This window comes from Gossypium hirsutum, chromosome D11 (assembly GCF_007990345.1).
Source record: "Gossypium hirsutum isolate 1008001.06 chromosome D11, Gossypium_hirsutum_v2.1, whole genome shotgun sequence".
Classification (NCBI taxonomy): domain Eukaryota; kingdom Viridiplantae; phylum Streptophyta; class Magnoliopsida; order Malvales; family Malvaceae; genus Gossypium; species Gossypium hirsutum.
In genome coordinates, this window is record NC_053447.1 from 33074355 (window position 1) to 33102282 (window position 27928).

Sequence of the window (27928 nt, forward strand, 5' to 3'; positions counted from 1 at the left end):
TGCGTTGGGTATATGACTTCTACAGTATGTAGAATCATTCATAATAGTGGAATTCATAGCCCTAGACATGGGTAAATGATATGCTCTCATTGAAATTGCACTATAGATTAAAAGTAAACGTGTCCACGGTTCATTCGTCTTTGTCATGAATTATTTAATTACTATTTGATAGTAATTGACTTTTCATGAAGGAAGATGTAATGATTACCATGAGATAAAATAGGTTCCTATTAGGAGAATGAAATTATCCCAAAGAGATTGATGATATCCTATGAGGGTAACATACTTATGACAAGGTCATTGGATGAGCACTGACCGAGTAGTTTTTGTAATGGTATGTCATTAGGGAGAACTTAGTCACAATACTATAGTGGAATTACTTCATGACTAAATGATTTTATAATTAATAGGTGAAAACCTGGAACTTAATTATAAATCATTTCAACTTTAATCACATATGTTCAATCGGTCCTTCCACTAGCTCTTTGAAACTAGAAATGAATTGCATGTTGAATCAAATGAACAAAAATAGATAGAAATTGTAAACTTAGAGAAATGAGACACATTCGAAAATGAATGTGGTTTTGTGACCAAGTATGGAAATAACTTGAGAATTAGTTTATAGTCTTTCAAATTATTATTTAATTACTCAATTAATTAATTGAAGTTCAAAAAATGAAATTAAATTAATTGGTTATGGTGAATTTGTTGAACGTAGAAAATTAAATATATTTTCTTATAGATTCTTTTACAGTAAAGTTGCCATGATTTTAATGGAATAAGAACCAGATTAAGAAAATTATTTAATTAAGAAATTAATTTATGATGTATATTTTGGAAAATAGAATAACATGTTTTGAGTAGGATTAATTTATAAAGTGTTGAGTTAAAAGTCAAAGAAGCACAAATAATTGGACCCAATAAAGGAGTGGCCTGAATCCCCGTCATATTACATATGAGTGAAAGCACACCCTATTATCCCCTCTCTCTCCTAGTTTAGCTAGGAGATTTTTTTTCTATTAAATAGACTTCTACTAATTCAACAATGGTTTTTACTTTCTCTCCCTGTAAATGGATAGCACTAGTAGGGCTAAAGATACAATAAGTTTTACAAAATTTTGAGATATTGTTATTCTGTTTGAAAATAGTGATAATTTATTTCTAAGTATAAATTTTATTTTTCGAAATAACAATTTTACCGATTTATATTAGAGGAGATTTTTTGTTTTTTTCCACTGAATGTAAAGTAAATAATTTATGGTTCTGTGTTTTATTCGAATTTATTCGAGCCCATATTCGAATCCATTCATGGTATGAGAATAGAAAAGAAGGTTGTTCGGTTGGAAGCCAGGAAAGACAATGTTCCGTCTAGCTGAAAACATAGGTTTGATTTTGAGAAAATTTTATTACTATAAATATCACAAATCAACTCAATTTTCAAAATTTTATTTTTCCACTGTGCAAGAAAGTCATTTTGAAATTGGATTTTGTTCCAATAGTATGCATAATTCATGACTTAATGTATGTTTTGACTAGATCTTGTCAAACTTATTGAATTGCCCTGCTCCTAAATATGCGTAATGAAGCATGTTTCGTTTGATAGTGGAAATATGTGGGATATGGATGACTAAACTGAAATTGAATGTGCCAAAATGTTGATAAAGTATTAAATATCATGTTAAGTAATTAAATTCAAATCTTATAAACTTATAGTAGAATGTTTTGGTAATGATATGGCATAGTTAAAATTGGTAATTGATTGAAATGGTAATATGCTTTGGATGGAAATAAGTGAATAGGTACTTATTGTGCATTTTGTTGAATGTTCTTATATACTTTGTATTCTTGTCCTAAAATTGGTTTTGCATGCAAAGCAAAATAGAAGCAAATTTTGCTCATTGGTTATCTATTGTCTAAATAATACTAAGCGGTATTATGTGGTTTGATCGTAGTACAGAAAGACAACTTGCATTAGCAGATGAACCTAAACATGTCATTAGTGTAATTGGAAATGAGTAAACCGATTGAAAAACTAATTGTAACAGTCCGTTTTTTAGTGGTGCTGGAAAGAGTGGTTTTGGGGCCACCAAATTCGATGAGTACGTTCCTAAATATTATTCTTTAATATTTACGAGTCAAATGTGATTGTAAAAAGGTTTTTAATATGATAATTTAATATATATAAGCGATTTATTAAGTTCAAATGGTAAGACCTTAAGGTCAAGTGGTTTTAGAAAATGAGGTATCGGGATCTCGTTTCTATAAATCGAGCTGTAAATATTTTTGTAAATATTTACAGAGTTTCATTAAGGTGGTATTAAAGTGTCGTTGAAAAATTTTAAAATTTCGATAGTTAATTAATTAAAAAGACTAAATCATAAAAGATGTAAAATTTAATGGCTATAGCATTATTTGTATCTAATGGATATAAAAGCATGAAATGAGGGCCTAAAGTAGTAATTCAACCAATTTAGAGGATAGTGGATGACCATGGCTTGGCATTTGGTGAAATTTGGTTGAGTTTTTAAGGAAAAATGGTAATTTGATAATTCAATTAAATAAAAGAAAACCAAAATATTTTATCATCATTTTCATATCTTCTTCATCGAAATTGAAAGAAGAAAAACTCCATGGAAGGCTTTTAAGCTTCGTCTTTCTCTTTGTAGATGCATATCAAGATCGAGTGAAAAACTGAGGAGAATGAAAAATTACCAAAATGCCCCTATACTTGTTATTTTTTCAAATTAGCTAGCTAAGATCGTATGAAATGTATTCTGTATAATGCTGAGTAATTGAATGTTAGTATGTAATTCTATTGTGACAAGTAAATGTCGAGTTATCGTACCCACAGGGACTGTAAAAATAATTATTTATGAATGCTATTTAAAACACTTTGGTGAAGAAAAATATTTTGTTTGAAGAGGGTGATTATAAACTAAGATTTTAAACTAAGTGAACTAAATAAATAAATCTCAAATGCACGATTTCAAAATATGATTTAATCAAGATGACATAATTGTGTTAGATTAATTACATTTCTTAACTTAGAATTATTAAACCCATGATTATATTGTTACGAATAAGTTCACGACAACTCGGTACATACTCACCTACCAAAATTCATTTATCTCTTGACTATATCCCTATGTCAATTCAACCGATTAAACAAATCTTAATAGGCAAATATGTTATTGCACATACATACTTATTAAATTGAAATAATCTCTTGCACATATCCCTATGTCAATTTAAACAATTAACTCGATTTAATAAGCACATAAAAGACTTTGTGAGGTAACAAAGTATCCTTACCTTGAAAAAGTGTAATCACAATAATCTTGCATGTTATGCAAGGCAAATGTATCGTCAGATACCGTTGCTAATCTAACCTTTAGCTACCTTAGATGATTAAACATGCACTAATTAAGTACTGTGTCCATTAATTACAATTTCAATCCGTTTAAATAATTAATTCATTATTTACCTAACAATTGTAATGCAAGAATAACTTAGTCTTGATTTTACTTAATAAAGCATCTTACTGAGGCCTATAACAACATAACACAATTTTAATAATTTTAACAAAAAAATGCAATCAACCTAATACGAATTAAATTCAAGATAAATTGATTAAATTAAACATTCCAAAAATATAAATATTTATTGATATGTTCAGCATAACAACAACAAAAATTAAAAAGATAAGGAACAAGAATCAAATCCGGTGTTTTTCCATGGCTTGACTAGTTGCTCCGTTCTTCCTTCTCCATTGTCCTCGTTGACCAAGGCTGCTATGAACACTTAATTGCTGCTCCAAATAGCTGATGAATGCCCCTTTCCCAAGAGAAGAAATTGGCAAGAGAGCAAGGGAATTTTGGAATGGAAAAGAAGAGAGAAAGTGGAGAGAAGAGAGGAAATATGTGAATGCTTGAGGTGTGTTTTGAAAATGACCAGCCTAAGGGGATTTTTATAGCTGAGGAGGGCTACTAAAAATATCTAAAATTATCAGCCAAAGATCCCTCCCTTGGCCGGCCACACATGTGGCAAGGTTGATAGTTTCAACTTTGCTAATTTAAGCTTTGGGCAAATTTATAAAGCCACTAATTGTAGAGGGGTTTGAATGCAACTTGAACAAGTCTTCAAGGGCATCTTTGCGAGCTTAAATAATCAGCTAATAAGCTAATTTGGGTTAGCTCTTGGGACGGTTTTTGGGCTGTCCATTTCTTGGTCGGTTCAGTTCACTCGGTTCAGTTCAACTGGACCACTTTTTCATAATTAATTAATAATAATTTATTAAGCCAAATTAAATTGGATATAAATTGAAATTAATTATATTATGAATTAATACATATAATTTTGGACCATCTTAGACTAAAATTTAGTTCGCCTCGATACTTTAAATTGCTTCTCGATTTTGCGCTTCTAGTAGTGTTTGTAGAGCTATTTTTCACCCTTTGTGCAAATCTGTCGAAAATAATCAAGATTCATCAAAATTAATTATAAAATTAACTAAAATTCAACATGTTCATATTTTATGTGCACTTTAATTATTTTTTAAAATATAATTATTTTTTGAAAAGAATTTTATCGAAACTGTATGATTTTAAGTAAAAAAGGGTATGTAAAAATGTATAAATTTCTGTGTTTCCACACCCCCAAACTTAATTCATTGCTCGACCTGAGTAATGGACATATTAAAAAGAGATACTAAAAAAAACCTTTGAAAAATTCCTTCAAAATAACATTCTTTTCAGAATTATGAATTTAATATACTTATGCTCAAAAACAAGAAATTTTATAGTTATGCTACTTAAGTATACATATCGGTCAAATTAATCTCAAAAACTATTATGATAGCACAATTAGACTAAATCCTTCCTTAACAAGACATGTTAACCCTTACCAATTTGATTTTATTTCCTTATTCAAGATTAAGCTGCAATCATTAAGTTTAACTTATGCCTTCATATGTTGAACATAGCAATTTCTCTCCACTAATATAGGTAGAATAGAAAACTTGAATCAATAGGTCTTTAAAAAGGTTGTAACGTAGCTAGGCTAGAGGTAGGTAAAAGATAGATAAATTTAGGCTTTTAAACCCTAGACTTAGTTTCAATCGGACCTTTGGAATAATTTCCCTCAATACACCAAATTACTTTGTTTTTAAGTACGTGTGCTCTTTTTTTTTTTAGCATTATACTATATGTACTACAATTTTTAGAGCATTTGATACTTCTTTCAACTTCCCCAACTTATTTTCAAAGAATATTCTGAATAGTACTAAGTCTAGTGTTTGGGACAATTTAAAGATAATTAAGAGAGAAGTGATGGCTAAATATTGCAAGTGATGGCTTGAAAGGCTCAAATGGTCCAAACAAGAGTTGCCTAAATCATTTTCAACATTCCATACTTCCTAGGATTTCACCTCAAGAAACTACTAAGTCAATTCTAGAGGCTTAAACTTTCATTCATGCCTACCTTTCTTAAGGAACTAAAAATTTTATGGTACGATTTTCATGCTTTATTAAAAATACATTTATATCATTATTCAGCTAACATAACAATTTATTGAAATAATAGAACTTTATTTATACTGAGTTTTAGCATACTTAACAGAATTTCAAATTATTGAAAAAAATATATCCTAATCATAATTAAAAGAACTATTTATTCTGAGTGGAAATAATTTCAATTTTTCGACCCCCCACTTAAAATGAACAATGTCCTAATTGTTTAAAGTGAATAAATACTATACACCAAGTAGGATTCTAGAAAAGAGGAGGTGAGTCAATTTGACTGCTTAAGTACCAAGCTCTTTCTAAATCCAATCCTAAACATGTATATATCTATTGCCACATTTTATACTTCGCGTCTTGTTCAATTTTATTAATGATTTCCATCTCTTGTTTTATTATGCGAAAATTCCTAATTAACTTTATCCTAAAATAACCTAAGAACATAAATAAAATAAAGTCGAGATCCCCCATTTATTTATTTGCAGATCCTTCTGAATTCGACTCATCTTTTGCTTCATCATTATTTTCTTTGCATGAATCGCTTCGCTCCTTTTTCGATAATGGGCTCAATTGTTCAAATATGTAATCTGGAAACTCAGGCACAAAAATAAATGGGTCATTGTAAATTTTTGTAAGAGCACTTCTCATCTAGTCATCCCTTATTTTTGAGTATTTCCAATATCCTTGTTGTTGCCACTGCATATGTTGCATTATGTCCATTAACTTTGATAGCTCATCTCAAAGATTAGGGCGAGGCGGTTGAGCTCTGAACATTGAAGTCTCGATATCATGTTTAGCTTTTGGTTCCATTGGTTTCACCTTATCAGAGACTTCAACTGATTTCACTGGCTCGACCTCTGTGGGATCTTCTTCCTCCTATTTTTCGAGATCCTCACTTTCTTCAACTTGTTGTTGTAGAACAGAGTCTCCAGCTATTCGATAAAGGTCCCAATCTATGATTGTGCCCTGGCTATAGCCTGGTTTCTTTACATTTGAAAGAATTTTAGCTTTGAAGCATAGAATTGTTATTGTAAAGGGAAAGTAAGCTGGGCCAGAAGGTGAACGTCTAACGGCACAATTTCACATTTCCCTCAGGATGATTTTTCCCACATCAATGGTCTTTCTAGTTAAAATAGAGTATAATAGAACCATTCGCTCTAATGAGATTGTAGTCCAATGTGAGTTAGGCATAAGGCTAAACCGGATGAAGTAGAACCATACCTTTGCTAGTGGTGTTAAATATTCTCTTCGACAAGTGTGGATTCCTTGCTTTGACGCAATCCACTTAGAACCTGAAACTGTAAGTTCCTCGAGAATTTCTTGCAAATTTTCAGACTCTATATTTCTCATTAAGGAGGAATATTTGTCGTTTTCAAAATCAGGCAATTCAAAGAACTCATTAATAGCGTTTGAAGTTATTGGTACATTGATTCCGCGAACTGGAACTTCCATCAACTTGCTTGAGGTTAAATTCGCATAGAATTCGCATACTAACTCTCTTCTCACAAAACAACTCCCAATTGAGAGTTTCAGCAACCTAACGAATAGACGCCATAAAACCAATATAGTTGCTTTCTTTTAATGTGAAACCTTTCTCTGGATGCATCTGTTGATTCTTGAAGATACTCTCGTATCTTGCTTTGGCTTCTTCACTGTGGAACTTGTTTTGTGATTCGTTAATTTGGGAAGATGCACGAGTTCTCTTGCGAGGCATGATTAACCTCATGATAAGATTGTAAAAATTATTTTCTCAAAAATTTAATTAATATAAAATATTAATATTTCAATAAATTGAAAAATTAGATAATTAAATTAAAATTTAGGAGAAAAATTGGTCTTACCACCTTTTTTGTAAAAATTAAGGGCTCTTAAGAAAAAAAATTTTGAATCAAAAGATGACAAATTAAAATAGGCTGAGGAGTTTTTGGCTAAGGATGGGTGAAAGGGTGGTGTGCCACTCGGGTATGCAAGGCAGCAGCGCGCAACAGAGGATGGATGTGAGCAGTGTACAGATCGTTGAGCAGGCCTGGTGTGGGCGTACGCGGGGTGCTGCTGACCGATCCCTACAAAAACACCAAAACCCTTAAGTGTCGAAACCTCCTAACAATTAATAATTAATATAATGCATATTAAGTTATTATTTGCTATTAATTTATTAAGATAAAAACTTATCGAATAAAATATGATTAAATTAAAACTAATTCTAACTCTAAATAAAGCTGATAATAATTAATATATACTATAATGGATATAATTATATATTAATAATTGTCATCTTTTCTTTTTTTCTTTTTTTATTGAACTAAAAAATTTTATTCTAGATGCTTTTTGAAAATATTTACAAAAAGATGCATTTAATTTTTAATACTTACAAAAAGAGAAACCAAATTTTTAAAAATAATTCAATTAAGTTCCTAGACTTAATGAAAATTCAAAATTGAGTTGCAACATAAAACATGGATCAAAATTGACCCTTTTATTTGAAAAACTAAAAATTTATTTTTTCATTTAGGGAATAATTTCCTGGGAAATTATGTTAAAATCAATTCTTAGGAAATATTGGAGAGGTCACAAGCGGTCTCGCTTAAGTTCCAATCTCCTAGACAGAATTTATTTAAACATACTAATCCTAAAAATATACCCTAAATCATTTGTTCAAACAAAAGAACAAGAAAAATTAAATATCTGATAAAATGAACGAGATTTGATTCCGTTCAGTTTTATCTCCCCAGTAATGTTTCAAGCGTTTAGCTTTAACTCAAAAATTACCTCCTTACCTTGAAGTTCAACAACTCCGTATGGATAGACTCGATGAATCATAAATGGATCGGACCAACGTGGTTTTAACTTACCTGGAAAGAACTTTAATCTGGAATTGAATAACAAGACTTACTGACTTGCTTCAAATTCTCGAACTCGAATGTGCTTGTCATGCCATTTCTTGAGTCTCTCCTTAAGTAATTTGGCATTCTCGTATGAAGACATTCAAAATTCTTCTAACTCGTTAAGTTGAAGCATCCGTTTCTCTTTAGCACTTTTAAGATCCAAGTTGAGTCGTTGGAGAGCCCAATAAGCTTTCTATTCTAACTCCAAGGGTAGATGGCAGGCTTTCCCAAAGAATAAACTATAAGGTGACATCTCTAAACGTGTCTTGTATGCTGTCCTGTAAGCCCATAAAGCATCATCTGGTCTTTTGGACCAATCTCATCGGTTCAAGCAAACTGCCTTCTCAAGTATGCCTTTGATCTCCTTGTTTGCCAGTTCAGCTTGCCCATTCGTCTACGGATGGTAAGTTGTAGCGACCTTGTCTTTCACTCCATGTTTATCTAATAACCATTTCAACCACTTGTTCACAAAATGAGACCCTTCATCACTGATGATGGCGCTTAGGGTTCCAAATCTTGTGAACACATGTTTCTGCAAAAACTTTATTGCAACCTAACCATCATTTTTCGGATATGTCTCTTCCTCAACCCACTTAGACACATAGTCTACTGCTACTATTATGTACTTGTGACCAAAAGACGGAGGGAAAGGACCGAGAAAGTTGATACCCCAAACATTGAATAATTCTACCTTAATAATGTTTATTCGAGGCATCTCATTTCTGTTGGTGACGTTTCCGACCCTTTGACATCAATCACAAATCTTTACGTAAGCATATTCATCTTTGAGTAGTGGACCTTGTGTGACAGCCCTAAAGTGACCCTAGTCGGAAAGCGGCTTCGGGACCGCTAAACCAAGTCACCAAATTATTTGAATGTGATATTTATTGTCTAAAATATGTGATTATGAAGGTGTGAAAGTTTTAGGCTTCGATTTAGTAAATTGCATGTGAATTTAGTCAAAAGGACTTATGGGTGACATTTTTGAAATGTGATAGGCTAATCTACAAGGACCTAATAGTGCATGTAATCAAAAGGGAGGACTTGCATGTCAATTTTCCCCCCCTAATATGTAGTGGCCGGCCATGAGCATGGGTGGACAAGATGTTATGGCTAAAAACATGTCATAAACATGTTGGGGTAGTGCATTATGTAAGGATTAATAAAATAAAGAGCATGGGTGGACAAGATGTTATGGCTAAAAACATGTCATAAACATGTTGGGGTAGTGCATTATGTAAGGATTAATAAAATAAAGAGCATGGGCAATAAAATATTAGTGTTAGTAGGATGAGAAACAAAAAAAAGAAAAGAAAAGATGTGTGTGATTGTCCCCCCATTGCCGTGAGTTGAAGGAAAGAAAAACAAAAAAAAAGTGTTCATCCTTTGGTTCATCCTTGGCCGAAAATTTTAAGGAGGAAGGAAGAAGAAAGGTTGAAGAGGTTCGGCCATGCATGTAACTAGGCTAAGGTATGTTTGATGATGTTCCATGAGATGCATGCATGTTTTAGTTGTTAGCTTGAGTTCTACCTAGCCCATGGTCTAAATCTTGCTATGTGATGGAAATGACACTCGGCCATGGATGCATCATTCTTGCTTGGTGTTGATGTTGTGTTGGTGAGATATCAAGTTATTTTTGTGACCAAGTTGAGATTTGAATTTTTGGAATGAGTAAGGTTTTCGGCTATGGTAAATATAAGGGTAAATAGTGTCTTGATGCATTCGGCCATGGTAGAAAGCAGATGTGAAATGGTAGTAAGATAAAATGCAAAATGTTAGTATTTGATTACTAGTGTATAAATGCGTATTAGCCGAGTTTTGAATTTGAAACGAAACGGTATATAACCAATACAAGTAATCATACTTGTGGGAAGTATTAAGCATATAATTGGCCTCAACATATACATGCATACTCGGCCACATGAGAAGATTTGTGTTGCATGCATTTGGTTAGAGGCAAGCATATTGATGCCTTTATCTTGGTTAGGACAATCGGCTAAAAGGGAGTGTGGGTTAATATGTTGAGTTGATGCATGATTTCACATGTATGTGACTTTAATGTCTAATGTATAAATATGGACTAAGTGCCTTGTGTTCCTCTTTTCGATGCTCAAATGATTAAATCAATTTATTTGTTTAATTAAGCTCAAGAGCAAAGGGGATCTAAATCCGATAAAGGGAAGGAAAAAGTGGTCGAATAGCCATCGAAATCGTTCGACAACATCCGAGGTAAGTTCTTGAGTAATAGAGCTTAAATTATGAATTGATTAGATCATGTTTTAAGCAAATCAAAATCATGCTCTTTGTGTGTGGCTATTGAGCCGAAATTGCAAGAGTGATAAGTGTCTTGTGTTTGAGTTTTGCTAATGAAAATGAAATACGGATGTGTCATGATTTATTGTTAAATGTGCATGGTTATTCGAATGATGTCCGGGCTAAGTCCCGAAGGCTTTGTGCTAAGTGACCATATCCGGACTAAGATCCGAAGGCATTTGTGCGAGTTACTAATTTCGGGCTAAGCCCGAAGGCATTGGTGCGAGTTACTAAATCCGGGTTAAGTTCCGAAGGCATTTGTGCGAGTTACTATAACCGGGCTATGTCCCGAAGGCATTTGAACGAGTAGCTATATCCGGTTAAATTCCGAAGGTACGTGATTCGGGAATGAACGATCTTGCTGTAAAAATTTCAGTTAATACGCTTGTAACATCCCAACATTGAGGTATGTTTCGTATGTGCTTTGAATTAGTTGAGCCATTACAAATAAGTATTCGCTCAATTGATAAATGAACTACCGGCCTTTGGCTAAGTTAATCTTTGTGTATGAATATAAGGGTTGGTAATGTGAAGTAAGTATGATATTGAAAATTTGTGCATATGAAATTATCTGTTTAGCTTCATGAATGCTATACTTTGGTTGTGTCTAAATTCTTTGCTCAAAACTTACTAAGCATTTAATGCTTACTCCGTTTCTTTGATTCTCTATTTTATAGATTTTGGTTCTTCAGCTATCGGACTCGGGATTTTGAAGTCGAAGTCGCCCACACTACCAAAGCCCCCTTTTGGTACAATTTTGGTTGAACTTTGAAATGGCATGTATAGGACTACCCTTTTGTTGTTGGTCATGTACCCTTCGGTTTTGTGTAAAATTGGATAGCCATGCGAAAATGGCTTAAATATACTTTGATCATAGCATTATAATCGTTTTGTATGTTGTCCGTCGAGAGGTATGGAAATGTTGGTAACGGTTAGCCATGGGAAGGGTTATTCTTGATCACCTTTGGAATATGTATGACAAACTCTAGTTGATCCATGGAGGATCATGAAATAGGTAAAGTTTACCTTAAAAAAACAGATGCTGGCAGCAGCAGTGATGTGGATGTGAAAAATCACTAAAAATAGTAGGAATGGAATTAAATAGTGAATAAATTATGTAAATGAACCTTGATGAATCTATTTTCATAGGAAAGTAACGAAACGATCATATGGACAGTATGTTAAGAGATATTCAGGTTCTCGTGAGACAGGGCCAGAAAGGTTTCTGGATTCCCTGTTACGACTTTGGAAATTCATTATAAATTAACAAGAGATAATTAGAAGTCATTCCATATATGAATAGATTCATTTTTGAGTCTAGTTTCTAAAGAAACAAACGACATCAGTATTGAATCCCTGTACAGGGAGATATCCAAGTCGTAATGCCCAAAGGTCAGTGTAGTCGATCCCTGTAACATGGGAGACTTTGACTAATAAACTGTACTAATTGGCCCAACCAAAAATTCTAGAAAAAAATTTGTAGATGCATATATGAGTCTAGTTTCAGGGAAAAATCACGAAGCTGATTTTCGAGTTGTGAAACTCAAGATATGATTTTTAAGGTCACAGTGACGCAGTTAGCCAGCTTGCCTGGAAAATTTAAAATGGATTGTGCAAAGAAGTGATTTAAGTCTGCAAACCCCTCGTGTCTGACTCCGGCGACGGACTCGGGTACGGGGTGTTACAATTTTATTGGTATCAGAGCTACGGTTTAGTCGATTCTAGGACTACCGTAATGCGTTGGGTCTAGCTATACATGCCATTTTATGTGATTGCTTTGATTGACCCTGGTTCTACTCATTCTTATATATGCGAAACCTTAGCATCCAGTAAGACTTTACCTAGTGAGTCTACTGAGTTCGTAATTCCGGTGTCAAATCCCTTGGGTCGTTACGTGATTGTCGACAAAGTGTGTAAGAAATGCCCCTAGTAATTCGAGATTCCTGTTTTCCGGCAGACTTGATGCTTTTGCCGTTTGATGAATTTGATGTTATTCTTGGTTTGGATTGGTTGACCGTGCATGATGCGGTTGTGAATTGCAAAAGCAAGACTATTGATTTGAGGTGCGCAAATAACGAGATAATCCGAGTTGAGTCTACGGACTTAAAGGGGTTGCCAGCTGTAATATCAGCAATGTTGGCCCAAAAATATGTAAGAAAAGGGTGCGAAGCATACCTTGCGTATGTACTTGATGACAAAGAATTAGAAAAGAAACCTGAATCTATGCCGGTGGTTTGTGAATACCCGGATGTTTTTCCTGAAGAATTACCGGGTTTACCACCTGTTCGGGAGGTAGAGTTTGGTATTGAGCTTGTACCTGGAACTACGCCAATTTTGATAGCTTCGTATCGTATGGCACCAACCGAGTTAAAGGAGTTGAAAGCTCCGTTGCAAGAGTTGACTGATAGAGGTTTCGCTCGACCAAGTTTCTCACCTTGGGGTGCACCAGTATTGTTCGTGAAAAAGAAGGACGGAACCATGAGGTTGTGCATTGACTATCGTCAGCTGAATAAAGTGACGATAAAGAATAAATATCCGTTACCGCGTATTGATGATTTGTTTGATCAACTAAAGGGAGCCTCAGTGTTTTCAAAGATAGATTTAAGATCGGGTTATTATCAGTTGCGAATTCGAGATTCGGATATACCCAAAACTGCTTTCAGAACGAGATACGGCCACTACGAGTTCTTAGTGATGCCGTTTGGGCTCACTAATGCCCCTGCGGTATTTATGGATTTGATGAATCGGATCTTCAGACAGTATTTGGACCGGTTCGTAGTTGTGTTTATTGATGACATCTTGGTCTATTCAAGAGATGAGACCGAACATGCTGACCACCTGAGATTAGTGTTGCAAATTTTACGGGATACGCAGTTATATGCTAAGTTTAGTAAGTGTGAGTTCTGGTTAAGAGAGGTTAGCTTCTTGGGCCACGTGGTATCCGCATCGGGTATTCGAGTTGACTCGAACAAAATTTCAGCCATACTTAACTGGAAGCCTCCGAGAAATATTACTGAGGTTCGGAGCTTTTTGGGACTTGCCGGTTACTACCGACGGTTTGTAAAAGGTTTCTCGATGATAGCCACACCCATGACGAAGCTACTTCAAAAAGATGTTAAGTTTGAATGGACGGAAAAATGTCAGAAAAGTTTTGATCAACTGAAAACTTATTTGACCGAAGCTCCAATTCTAGTGCAGCCCGAATCAGGCAAAGAGTTTGTCATTTATAGTGATGCGTCCCTACTTGGGTTAGGTTGCGTATTGATGCAAAAAGGTCGAGTTGTGGCCTATGCGTCGAGACAATTAAAGCCACATGAGAAAAATTATCCGACCCATGATCTCGAACTAGCTGCCATCGTATTCGCTTTAAAAATATGGCGACATTACTTATTTGGTGAAAAGTGCCATGTATTTTCGGATCACAAAAGTCTCAAATATTTGATGACTCAAAGAGACTTAAATCTGCGACAAAGACGTTGGCTCGAGTTGTTAAAGGATTATGAGCTTGTCATTGACTATCACCCGGGAAAGGCTAGTGTTGTTGCGGACGCCTTAAGCCGGAAATCACTGTTTGCTTTACGAGCGATGAATGTACTCTTGTCTGTTCTACCCGACAATATGTTAGTAGCTGAATTAAAAGCCAAACCATTATTGATTCATCAAATTCGTGAAGCTCAGAAAGTCGATGATGAATTGGTTGCAAAACGGGCTGAGTGTGCTCCGAACAAGGAATCGGAGTTTCAAATTGATGATGATGATTGTTTGACGTTCAGAAGTCGTTTGTGTGTTCCAAGGAATTCAGAACTCATTTCGATGATTCTGAATGAAGCCCATTGTAGCCGAATGTCAATTCACCCGGGGAGTACGAAAATGTACAACGATTTGAAATGTCAGTTTTGGTGGCATGGTATGAAACGAGACATCTCTGACTTTGTTTCGAGATGTTTAATATGTCAACAAGTGAAAGCAGAACATCAAGTGCCTTCAGGATTACTTCAGCCGATCATGATACCCGAGTGGAAATGGGATCGAGTCACAATGGACTTTGTGTCCGGACTGCCATTGTCAGCAAGTAAGAAGGATGCGATTTGGGTTGTTGTTGATAGACTGACTAAGTCGGCTCACTTTATCCCCGTGCGTACTTATTTTTCATTGGATAAACTAGCTGAATTGTACGTTTCTCAGATTGTGAGATTACACGGGGTACCTATTTCTATCGTGTCGGATAGAGATCCGAGATTCACCTCACGATTTTGGAAGAAATTGTAAGAAGTTTGGGTACCAAGCTGCATTTTAGCACTGCTTTTCACCCCCAAACCGATGGTCAATCCGAGCGGATAATTCAGATACTTGAGGATATGTTGAGATGTTGCATCCTCGAGTTCAGTAGTTCATGGGAACGGTATTTACCTTTGATTGAATTCGCTTACAACAATAGTTTTCAATCAAGTATTAAGATGGCACCTTACGAGGCCTTGTACGGGCGTAAATGCCGTACACCATTGTTTTGGACCGAGCTCGGTGAAAGTAAAATTTTTGGAGTTGATTTGATTAAAGATGCCGAACAGAAAGTAAAGGTAATCCGTGAAAGTCTGAAGGCAGCCACAGATCGTCAGAAATCGTATGCGGATTTGAAACGAAAAGACATTGAATATCAGGTGGGAGATAAAGTGTTTCTTAAAGTTTCACCTTGGAAAAAGGTACTCAGATTTGGCCGTAAGGGCAAGTTGAGTCCGAGATTCATTGGGCCGTACGAAATCTCCGAACGAGTTGGTCCAGTTGCGTATCGATTGATTTTGCCCCCTGAACTTGAAAAGATTCACGACGTCTTTCATGTTTCGATGCTTCGACGCTATAGATCTGATCCATCGCACATAATTAGCCCAAGAGAGTTTGAAATTCAAGCCGATATGAGTTATGAAGAAGAACCGATGCGTATCCTAGCTCGTGAAGTGAAGGAGTTGCGAAACAAAAGGGTTCCGTTAGTAAAGGTGTTATGGCTCAAACACGGGATCGAGGAAGCTACTTGGGAAACCGAGAGCTCGATGAAAGAACGATACCCAAACCTATTTACCGGTAAGATTTTCGGGGACGAAAATTTCTTAAGTGGGGGAGAGTTGTGACAGCCCTAAAGTGACCCTAGTCGGAAAGCGGTTTCGGGACCGCTAAACCGAGTCACCAAATTATTTGAATGTGATATTTATTGTCTAAAATATGTGATTATGAAGGTGTGAAAGTTTTAGGCTTCGATTTAGTAAATTGCATGTGAATTTAGTCAAAAGGACTTATGGGTGACATTTTTGAAATGTGATAGGCTAATCTACAAGGACCTAATAGTGCATGTAATCAAAAGGGAGGACTTGCATGTCAATTTTCCCCCCCTAATATGTAGTGGCCGGCCATGAGCATGGGTGGACAAGATGTTATGGCTAAAAACATGTCATAAACATGTTGGGGTAGTGCATTATGTAAGGATTAATAAAATAAAGAGCATGGGTGGACAAGATGTTATGGCTAAAAACATGTCATAAACATGTTGGGGTAGTGCATTATGTAAGGATTAATAAAATAAAGAGCATGGGAAATAAAATATTAGTGTTAGTAGGATGAGAAACAAAAAAAAAGAAAAGAAAGGATGTGTGTGATTGTCCCCCCATTGCCGTGAGTTGAAGGAAAGAAAAACAAAAAAAAAGTGTTCATCCTTTGGTTCATCCTTGGCCGAAAATTTTAAGGAGGAAGGAAGAAGAAAGGTTGAAGAGGTTCGGCCATGCATGTAACTAGTCTAAGGTATGTTTGATGATGTTCCATGAGATGCATGCATGTTTTAGTTGTTAGCTTGAGTTCTACCCAGCCCATGGTCTAAATCTTGCTATGTGATGGAAATGACACTCGGCCATGGATGCATCATTCTTGCTTGGTGTTGATGTTGTGTTGGTGAGATATCAAGTTATTTTTGTGACCAAGTTGAGATTTGAATTTTTGGAATGAGTAAGGTTTTCGGCTATGGTAAATATAAGGGTAAATGGTGTCTTGATGCATTCGGCCATGGTAGAAAGCAGATGTGAAATGGTAGTAAGATAAAATGCAAAATGTTAGTATTTGATTACTAGTGTATAAATGCGTATTAGCCGAGTTTTGAATTTGAAACGAAACGGTATATAACCAATACAAGTAATCATACTTGTGGGAAGTATTAAGCATATAATTGGCCTCAACATATACATGCATACTCGGCCACATGAGAAGATTTGTGTTGCATGCATTCGGTTAGAGGCAAGCATATTGATGCCTTTATCTTGGTTAGGACAATCGGCTAAAAGGGAGTGTGGGTTAATATGTTGAGTTGATGCATGATTTCACATGTATGTGACTTTAATGTCTAATGTATAAATATGGACTAAGTGCCTTGTGTTCCTATTTTCGATGCTCAAATGATTAAATCAATTTATTTGTTTAATTAAGCTCAAGAGCAAAGGGGATCTAAATCCGATAAAGGGAAGGAAAAAGTGGTCGAATAGCCATCGAAATCGTTCGACAACATCCGAGGTAAGTTCTTGAGTAATAGAGCTTAAATTATGAATTGATTAGATCATGTTTTAAGCAAATCAAAATCATGCTCTTTGTGTGTGGCTATTGAGCCGAAATTGCAAGAGTGATAAGTGTCTTGTGTTTGAGTTTTGCTAATGAAAATGAAATACGGATGTGTCATGATTTATTGTTAAATGTGCATGGTTATTCGAATGATGTCCGGGCTAAGTCCCGAAGGCTTTGTGCTAAGTGACCATATCCGGACTAAGATCCGAAGGCATTTGTGCGAGTTACTAATTCCGGGCTAAGCCCGAAGGCATTGGTGCGAGTTACTAAATCCGGGTTAAGTCCCGAAGGCATTTGTGCGAGTTACTATAACCGGGCTATGTCCCGAAGGCATTTGAACGAGTAGCTATATCCGGTTAAATTCCGAAGGTACGTGATTCGGGAATGAACGATCTTGCTGTAAAAATTTCAGTTAATACGCTTGTAACATCCCAACATTGAGGTATGTTTCGTATGTGCTTTGAATTAGTTGAGCCCTTACAAATAAGTATTCGCTCAGTTGATAAATGAGCTACCGGCCTTTGGCTAAGTTAATCTTTGTGTATGAATATAAGGGTTGGTAATGTGAAGTAAGTATGATATTGAAAATTTGTGCATATGAAATTATCTGTTTAGCTTCATGAATGCTATACTTTGGTTGTGTCTAAATTCTTTGCTCAAAACTTACTAAGCATTTAATGCTTACTCCGTTTCTTTGATTCTCTGTTTTATAGATTTTGGTTCTTCAGCTATCGGACTCGGGATTTTGAAGTCGAAGTCGCCCACACTATCAAAGCCCCCTTTTGGTACAATTTTGGTTGAACTTTGAAATGGCATGTATAGGACTACCCTTTTGTTGTTGGTCATGTACCCTTCGGTTTTGTGTAAATTTGGATAGCCATGCGAAAATGGCTTAAATATACTTTGATCATAGCATTATAATCGTTTTGTATGTTGTCCGTCGAGAGGTATGGAAATGTTGGTAACGGTTAGCCATGGGAAGGGTTATTCTTGATCACCTTTGGAATATGTATGACAAACTCTAGTTGATCCATGGAGGATCATGAAATAGGTAAAGTTTACCTTAAAAAAAACAGATGCTGGCAACAGCAGTGATGTGGATGTGAAAAATCACTAAAAATAGTAGGAATGAAATTAAATAGTAAATAAATTATGTAAATGAACCTTGATGAATCTATTTTCATAGGAAAGTAACGAAACGATCATATGGACAGTATGTTAAGAGATATTCAGGTTCTCGTGAGACAGGGCCAGAACGGTTTCTGGATTCCCTGTTCCGACTTTGGAAATTCATTATAAATTAACCAGAGATAATTAGAAGTCATGCCATATATGAATAGATTCCTTTTTGAGTCTAGTTTCTATAGAAACAAACGAAATCAGTATTAAATCCCTGTACAGGGAGATATCCAAGTCGTAATGTGCAAAGGTCAGTGTAGTCGATCCCTGTAACATGGGAGACTTTGACTAATAAACTGTACTAATTGGCCTGACCAAAAATTCTAGAAAAAAAGTTGTAGATGCATATATGAGTCTAGTTTCAGGGAAAAATCACGAAGCTGATTTTCGAGTTGTGAAACTCAAAATATGATTTTTAAGGTCACAGTGACGCAGTTAGCCAGCTTGCCTGGAAAATTTAAAATGGATTGTGCAAAGAAGTGATTTAAGTCTGCAAACCCCTCGTGTCCGACTCCGGCGACGGACTCGGGTACGGGGTGTTACACCTTGGCTGCAGTACCTTGGCTGCAGTACGTGTACCTCTGAAGTGTCCCCCACTCGGAGCTGAGTGACAATGGTATAAAATCTTATGTACTTCATTTTCTGCCACGCATCTCGTGATCATTTGATCTGCACACTTTTTAAACAAATACGATTCTTCCCAAAAATAGTACTTCATATCGTGAAGAAACTTTTTCTTTTGATGATACGTCTTATCAATCGGCATCAAACCACAAGCTAAAAAGTTAGCAATATTAGCAAACCAAGGGGTTTTATGGACATGATTTACCTTCAGTATGTGTTCAACTAGAAATGTCTCTCGAATTGGTATAAGAGGAGAGTTCTCTTATTGCAGCTCCAATTTGGACAAGTGGTCTGCTACTTGGTTTTCCACTCTCTTTTGATCTTGAATTTCTAGATCGAACTCTTGAAGTAGAAGTACCCATCGGATCAATCTCAGTTTAACGTCTTTCTTGGCAAGTAAATACTTAATTACCGATTGGCCCGTATAAACAGTCACATTGGTACCTACAACTAGGGGTGAGCAAAACTCGTTTTGACTCAAAAAAATCGAAAAAAATTCGAATTTTGAGTTAAACCGAATCGAGTTATTCGAATTAATCGAGTTATTCGAATCAACTCGAATTTTTTTTCGAATTTTGAGTTCGAATCGAGTTGAGTTTTCGAATTCAAATAACTCGAATAATTCAAATAATTCGAATATCAAACTATAATATTTTACATTTTTACCCTAAACTCCCAAACTTTTTTACTTTTCCTTCAAAACTTTTACTCCTTCCCACTTTCCCCCCAAAAATTTTACTCCCCTCCCCTCCCAACCCTCTAATCTAGCCAAAATCCATTTCCCACCAAAATTTTACTATTTCTTTTACTTTTTCTCAAAATTTTACTCCCTAAAGCCCTCAAAACCTTTTATTTTCCCCTAAAATTTTTACTCTCTCCCACTTTTCCCCTAGAACTTTTATTCTCTTCCCATTCCACCTCCCACCTCCCATCTACCCCAAACCCTCCCCCCTCTAATTTTTTTTAATATTTTCCCTCCAAAATTTTACTCCCCCTATTTACTTTCCCTCAAACTTTTATTCCCCAAAACTTTTTATTTTCCCCCTAAACTTTTACTTCTCACCCTTTACTCTCAAATAAAAAATAAAAATTATCCAAAAAAATCACTAAACATAAATAGTAATAATTTTATTTATATATACTATTTATATTATTAAATTAAATTTCACATTTTATATTATTTATATTATTGAATTGTTTAGTCATATTGAATATTTATATTAAAATTGAATTCTTAATTATGCCATAAAATATTCGTGTTAAAATTTTATATTGGTATCAATTTCACATTTTATTTTTAAAATAACTTTTATTAAAAAATCATATTTTTATATTTAATATTTTTTTTAATTCCAAAATACATAGTGACATGAATCTTCAGATAATTGAAACAACTAAGCAAACAAATAAGCTAACCAGTATATAAAAAATTAATAAATAAATTATGAGGTGATGAAAGTTAATAAAAAATTTGATTAAGTTGGACAAATTTTATTACGATGGGTGACAATGGTTACAAGGACCCAAAATTATTTTTTAAAATTTAACTCGAAGAAATATATTTGATTCGATTCGATTCGAATTCCATCTCACTCGACTCAATTCGAGAAAACTTCAAATAAAGTTAGGATGATAAAATGAGATTCGAAAACTCGATTAACTCAAAAATTTTTTATTCGATCGAATGCTTACCCCTACCTACAAGATAAGATCGAAACTTGTCAAAAGCAAACACAATCTCAAGTAACTCTTTTTCTGTTACCATGTAATTCAGTTGAGCTCCTGTCAGAGTTTGACTCGTATAGTAGATGGGATGAAAAACTTTGTTCCTTCGCTAACCCATGATAGCTCCAACCGCGAAGTCACTTGTGTCACACATAAATTCAAATGGCAAATCCCAGTCTGGTGTGACTATTATGGGTGCTGAGACTAACCGACTCTTCAAATCAGTGAAAGCTCTTAAGCACTCCTCATCAAATTTAAACGCCGTGTCCTTTTCCAATAATTTGCATAAGGGTTTAGCAACTTTGGAGAAGTCCTTGATGAATCTTCGATAGAAACCGATGTGGCCCAAAAAACTCCTAACACCCTTTACAAATATTGGAGGTGGGAGTTTCTCAATAACATTTAGCTTTGCTTTATCTACTTCGGTTCCATATCTTGTTATCCGATGCCCTAGAACAATACCTTATCGTACCATGAAATGGCAGTTTCCCAGTTAAGTACAAGGTTTGTTTCTTTGCATCACCTTAGCACATTGGCTAGATTGGCTAGGCAATCATCATATGTATCTCCGAATACTGAAAAATCATCTATATAAACTTTCAAATATTTCTCAACTATGTTAGTAAAAATAGACATCATACATATTTGAAATGTAGCAGGTGCATTACATAAACCAAATGGCACGCGCCAAAATGCAAATGTACAGTACGGGTAGGTGAATGTTGTCTTGTGCTGATCTTTTCGTGCTACTGTAATCTGATTATACCCAGAGTATCCATCGAGAAAATAGTAATAGTCTCGCCCTACGAGTCTCTCTAGCGTCTGGTCCAAAAACAATAAAGGAAAGTGATCTTTCCTAGTTGCCTTGTTCAACTTCCGGTAATCGATGCAAATTCTCCATCCCGTAACCGTTCTAGTCGGTATCAACTCGTTATTCTCATTTTTAATGACCGTGATACCTCCTTTCTTTGGCACGTACTGGACCAGACTTACCCATGAACTATCTAAGATGGGGTAAATTATACTCGTATCTAACCACTTGATGATTTCTTTCTTGACTACGTCCTTCATGGTGGGGTTCAGTCTTCGTTGTACATCAATCGTCACTTTTTCGCCATCTTCTAAGATAATATTGTGCATGCATACAGATGGACTAATTTCGTGAATATCAACTATGGTCTATCTGATAGCCTTCTTGAATTGTTTTAATACCAAGATGAGTTTCTCTTCTTGCTCAGTAGTTAATTCTGCTGAAACACTCACAGAGTAGAAGAGTTACCTAAATAGACATATTTCAAATGTGAGGGAAGTACCTTCGATTCTTATTTAGGTGGCTCTTCGATTGACGCTTTTGGTTGGGCAGAATCCCTTTTCTCTAACTCTAAAGATTCAAAGCGGGATTGCAGATTAAATCTCTTTTAATTAGCTTCTAACGAAGCTAAGTATTCATCCTCCTTTTCATCATTTGGAGGATCTGATGTCAAAATTTGTTCCAATGGGTCCTCAACATAATTGAGTTCCTTCTCCACGATTAAACCCTCTAAATCAGACACTATAGAACAATCGTCAATTGTGTACGTTAAATGTTACCTGATCATCCTGAACACGAATAGTAAGCTCGCCCTTCTACACATCAATAAGGGTCCTTCCGGTTTCTAAGAATGGTCTTCCTAAGATGATTGACAACTCTTTGTCTATTCCAAAGTCTAGAATCACAAAGTCAGCAGGAAAGATAAATTTGTCTACACGTACCAACACGTTTTCAATTTTTCCTTCTGGATGTGTTAAGGATCGATATGCTAACTGAAGTGTCATCGTAGTAGGTCTAACTTCACCTATCCCCAACTTCCTAAATATTGACATGGGCATCAAGTTGATACTCGTACCCAAGTCATATAGTGCCTTACCACAATATGTTGTTCCAATATTGCAAGGTATGGTAAAACATCCAGGATCCTTCTATTTTGGGGGTAGTTTGTCTTGAAGATATGCACTGCATTCCTTCATTAGGGCTACTGTCTCAAATTCTCCAAGCCTTCATTTTTTAGACAAGATATCCTTTATGAATTTGACGTAGTTCGGCATTTGTTCAAGTGTTTCAACCAACGAGATGTTGATATGAAGTTGCTTGAGTACGTCTAGAACTTCTTGAATTAAATTTCCTACTTCTACTTCTGAAGTCTTTGAGGGTAGGGTGGTGGAGGTTTCTTTACTGGAACTGGTTGATTTTTTTTTCTGTGGCAATTTTGCATTTAACAGAGTTATTAGTTGATCAGAATTATCTGGCTTAGAAGTTACCTTGTTAGATTTGTAGATTCAATTTTTGGTGAAACTGGAATTTCAACACTCGATTGAACTTCCTCTGAGTCTTGAGCGTCAGCTGGCTCCTTCTTAACTTCGACGGAATTGGGCTTTAAAGTCTTTTCGCTCCTCAATGTTAACGATTTACAATGCTCCTTCCCTGGATTCCTCAGATTCTCCCTATCACTAGGTAAAACACCTTGTGGTCGGTCTCTGAATTCAGTTGCAAGCTGGCCCACTTGATTATCAAATTTTCTTAAAGAGGCATCATTTTTTGCCATGTATGCCTTCAATAGATTCTGTAGGCTATTGGATGGTTCAGCTTGGGTTGGTTTCTGAGCTTGTTAGGAAATTCTAGGTGGCTGGGTCGATCTAGGTTGGACATAATTGCCATGATAGGTTATAGAAATTGGATTACAGCCCTCGATTTTGGTTCTGGTTACCTATGTAATACACAGATTCTGGGTTTAATGGACATTCATTGAACAAATTCCCTTCCCACAATAAACACAAGCTACATTTTCAAATTGATTCAGTGGCTATTCTACAAAACTATTACACCCATTAGTAGTAAGATTTTTTAACATTGAGGATATTGATGATACTTGAGATGCGAGTGAAGTAAGAGCGTCTACTTCATTTATTCCAGTGATTTATCTGCTCGATTGGTTGGCCATTGATAATTGTTGTTGGCAATCCTCTCAATGATTTCATAAGCCTCATTATAAAACTTAGTAGGGAGAGCACCATTAGCAGAAGCGTCCACTACCATCCTCGTGTGAGCATTGAGGCCATTATAAAATGTATTAAGTTGTATACAATGTGGGATTCCGTGATGAGGGAACTTTCGTTATAATTATTTGTACCTTTCCCATGCCTCATACAATGACTCATCATCTATTTGTTGGAAAGCAGTGATCTCGTTCCTCAACTTAGCATTCTTGCTAGGCGGGAAATACTTCATAAGGAATTTTTTTGCTAACTCTTGCCATGATGAAATTGATTTTGGTGGTAATGAGTTCAACCAAGCTCGAGCTCTGTCCTTTAGTGAATATGGGAATAGCTTCAATCGTAATGCATCTTAGGGTACTCCGGCAAACTTGAAAGAATCGCTCACCTCCATAAACAGACTTAAGTGTAGGTGAGGATCTTTGGTAGGCATTCCACTAAATTGGCCCATTGTCTAAAGCATCTTGAACATGACTGGCTTCAACTTGAACTATTGTGCCTCAATATAAGATTTTGAGCAAGGTTTGCTCCGTTTCCTTGATTCAGATTTTCGAAGTTCATCTCTTCAGTCCTTCTTTGACTTGCTTATCTTCTTTATTGTCGAAAAGTTTGTTCAATCTTAGGGTCTACAGGGAGTAAATTGATGATTCGTTCAATAGTCATAAACACCTTAAATAATCACAGAAAAATTAACTAAGTTAAAATTTGAACAGAAAAATAAAGCAAAATGCAAAACTAACAACTACACAAATAATAACTACAAGGCAAATGTATCGTCAAATACCATTGCTAATATAACCCTCAGCTACCTTAGATGATTAAGCATGCACTGATTTAGTACTATGTTCATTAATTACAATTTCAATCTGTTTAAATTATTAATTAATTAGTTACCTAACAATTGTAATGCAAGAATAACTTAGTCATGATTTTACTTAATCAAGCATCTTATCGAGGCATATAACAACATAACACAATTTTAATAATTTTAACAAATGAAATGCAATCAGCTGAACACGAATTAAATTCAAGCTAAATTTATTAAATTAACCATTCCAACAACATAAATATTCATAGATATGTTCAGCATAACAACGACAAAAATTAAAAAGATAGGGAACAAGAATCAAATCCGGTGTTTTTCCGTGGCTTGACTAGTTGCTCCGTTCTTCCTTCTCCGTTGTCCTCGTCGACCAAGGCTACTATGAACACTTAATTGCTGCTCCAAATTGCTGATGAATTCCCCTTTCCCAATAAGAGAAATCGGCAAAAGAGTAAGAGAATTTTGGAATGGAAAAGAAGAGAGAAAATGGAGAGAAGAGAAGAAAGATGTAAATGCTTGAGGTGTGTTTGTAAAATGACCAACCTAAAGGGGTTTTTATAGCTGAGGAGGGCTGCTAAAAATAGCTAAAATTATCAGCCAAAGATCCCTCCCTTGGCCGGCCACACATGTGGCAAGGTTGATAGTTTCAACTTTGCTAATTTAGGCTTGGGGCAAATTTATAAAGCCATCAATTATGTAGAGGTTTTAATGCAACTTGAACAAGTCTTCAAGGGCCTCATTGCAAGCTTAAATAATCAGCTAATAAGCTGATTTGGGTTAGCTCTTGGAATGGTTTTTGGGTTGTCCATTTCTTGGTCGGTTCGGTTCACTCGATTCAGTTCAACTGGACCACTTTTTCATAATTAATTAATAATAATTTATTATTCCAAATTAAATTGGATATAAATTAAAATTAATTATATTATGAATTAATAAATATAATGTTGGACTGTCTTAGGCTGAAATTTAGTTCGCCTTGATATTTCAAATTGCTTCTCGGTTTTGCGGTATTAGCGGTGTCTGTCCAGCCATTTTTCACCATTTGTATAAATTTGTCAAAAATAACCAAAATTCATCAAAATTAATTATAAAATTAACTAAAATTCAATACGTTCATATTTTAAGTGCACTTTAATTGTTTTGTAAAAATTAATTATTTTTCAACAAGAATTTTATCGAAATTGTATGATTTTAAGTTAAAAAGGGTATGTAAAAATGTGTAAATTTTCGTGTTTCCAGTCATATATGCAAATGGCTTGTTTATGCATGCTTTAATTGAGTGAAAAAAATGGCTTGGATTTGACCTATTTCTTGTCCACATGGCCCAAGACACGAGCGTGTGTCTCCACCGTGTGTTATATGTAGGTTTTTAAATGTTGCATTTTGAGAGTTACACGACCTGGCACACGGGTGTGTGGCTTGGCCGTGTGAGTCAAGTTAGAGAGTTACACGGGTAGGGACACGAGCTAGGACATGGACGTGTGATCCTACATCGAATTTTCACATGGCCTGAGACACGAGCACGTGTCTCAATCGTGTGATTCACACTACCTGGCTACATGATTGTGTGACCCCTGCAGTGTGAATTTTTCCATCTTTTTCCATGAATTTTTAAATTTTTTATTTAGTCCCAAATCATTTCTAAAGTGTTTGTAAGGCCTCGAGGGTTCGAATTAAAGATGTTATGGATGTGTTTTCTGGATTTTACAATTATTATAAAATGTTGGGAATGAATGATTTGAGTTACGTGTTTACGGTAATGCCCTGTAACCCTATTTCAGGGATGGATACGAATTAGGGGTGTTACACCAATATTTCATCTATCAAGTCTAATTAGGGAATTGTCTTGTCTTGGGCATTGGAGTAGATAGCTCCCAGAAGATAGAGGCATAGATGTGACTGACTGGATTGATAGTACATCGGGCAGGACCCAAGTAGAATAGACCCTGAATTTTTTTATGGATTTATTCACTTGTGACGTTCATAATGTGGCATACCTAAATCCTGAGTGGATAGTGGACTATGTATGTGTGACTTGTACACTTTGATGTAAGTAAAAGCCTAAGTTCAAATAGAAAAGAAATCAAAAGTTGGTGCGTTAGATGTACAACATTTATAGTATGTAGCATCATTCACAATAGTGGAATTCATAACAAAAAAAGGGTAAATGATATCCTCTCATTGGCATTACATGGTTGATGAAAAATAAATGTGGCCATGAGTGGTCCGTCTTTGTGATGAATGACTGATCACTAATTGATAGTGATTGATTTTTTATGAATGAAGATGCAATGGTTACCATGAGATAGAATAGAATCATACTAAGAGAACGTATATTATCTCAAAGAGATCAAATATATCCTATGAGGGTAACACATTAATGACAAGGTCATTGGACGAGCACTAAGTAGTTACTTTCATAATGGTATGTCGTTAGGGAGAACTCAGTCACGATACCATAGTGGAATAACTTCATGATTAAATGATTTTATAATTAATAGGCGAAAATCCAGAAATTAATTACAAATCATTTGAGCCTCAACTTCATATACCCAATCAGTCCTTCTGCTAGCTCGTTGAAACCAGAAATGAATTGTGTTTGAATAAAAATGAATGGAATGAATAGAACATGAGAAATGAGAAACATTTAGGAATGATTATGGTTTTCTCCAAAATGGAGATATAGAATAATTTGGACGTGAATGTAGGTTTCCAAAAATGGAAATGGAAATGAAAATAGAAGTTTGCAATCTTATATAAGATTACTTAAAAATGATAGAAGAATGAATCTATGTTTTTGGATTATTTTGAATCACGAAAATGAAAATAAACTATTCAGTCATAGTTGGTTTATGACATATTGAACGGATTTTCTCGAAATTTTACTAGGGGTAAAATCATCAAAATTTTAATAGGGGGTAAAATCGTTAAAGTTTTACTGGAGTAAAATTGGGATGAGAAAATTATTTAATATTTAAATATTAAATTTTATTTTAGGAAATAGAAAAAATGAATCAGGTTGAATCACATTACATAGTACTAGGTAAAAAAGACCCAAGAAGTACTCGTAATTGGACCCAATGTGTGAGAGGCCCAAAACCCCTCATATAACATGAAGGAGGCAGCAACCCTAGTAGAAATACAAGGGTGAGTCATTTAGCCCTTTCCTATTCTAAGTAGGATGTTATTTTTCTATTTAAAATAAACTTCTACAACTCTACAAGAGTTTTACCTTCTCT

General features: G+C 35.2%; 1 non-coding gene across 1 annotated transcript; it reads left to right on the plus strand.

Annotated features, from left to right (window-relative positions):
• Positions 1 to 23964: 23964 nt before the first annotated feature.
• LOC121223952 (small nucleolar RNA R71) lies at positions 23965 to 24071 on the plus strand. The gene has a single exon (XR_005921418.1). It is a non-coding gene; the product is annotated as a small nucleolar RNA R71 (small nucleolar RNA).
• The last annotated feature ends 3857 nt before the right edge of the window (positions 24072 to 27928 follow it).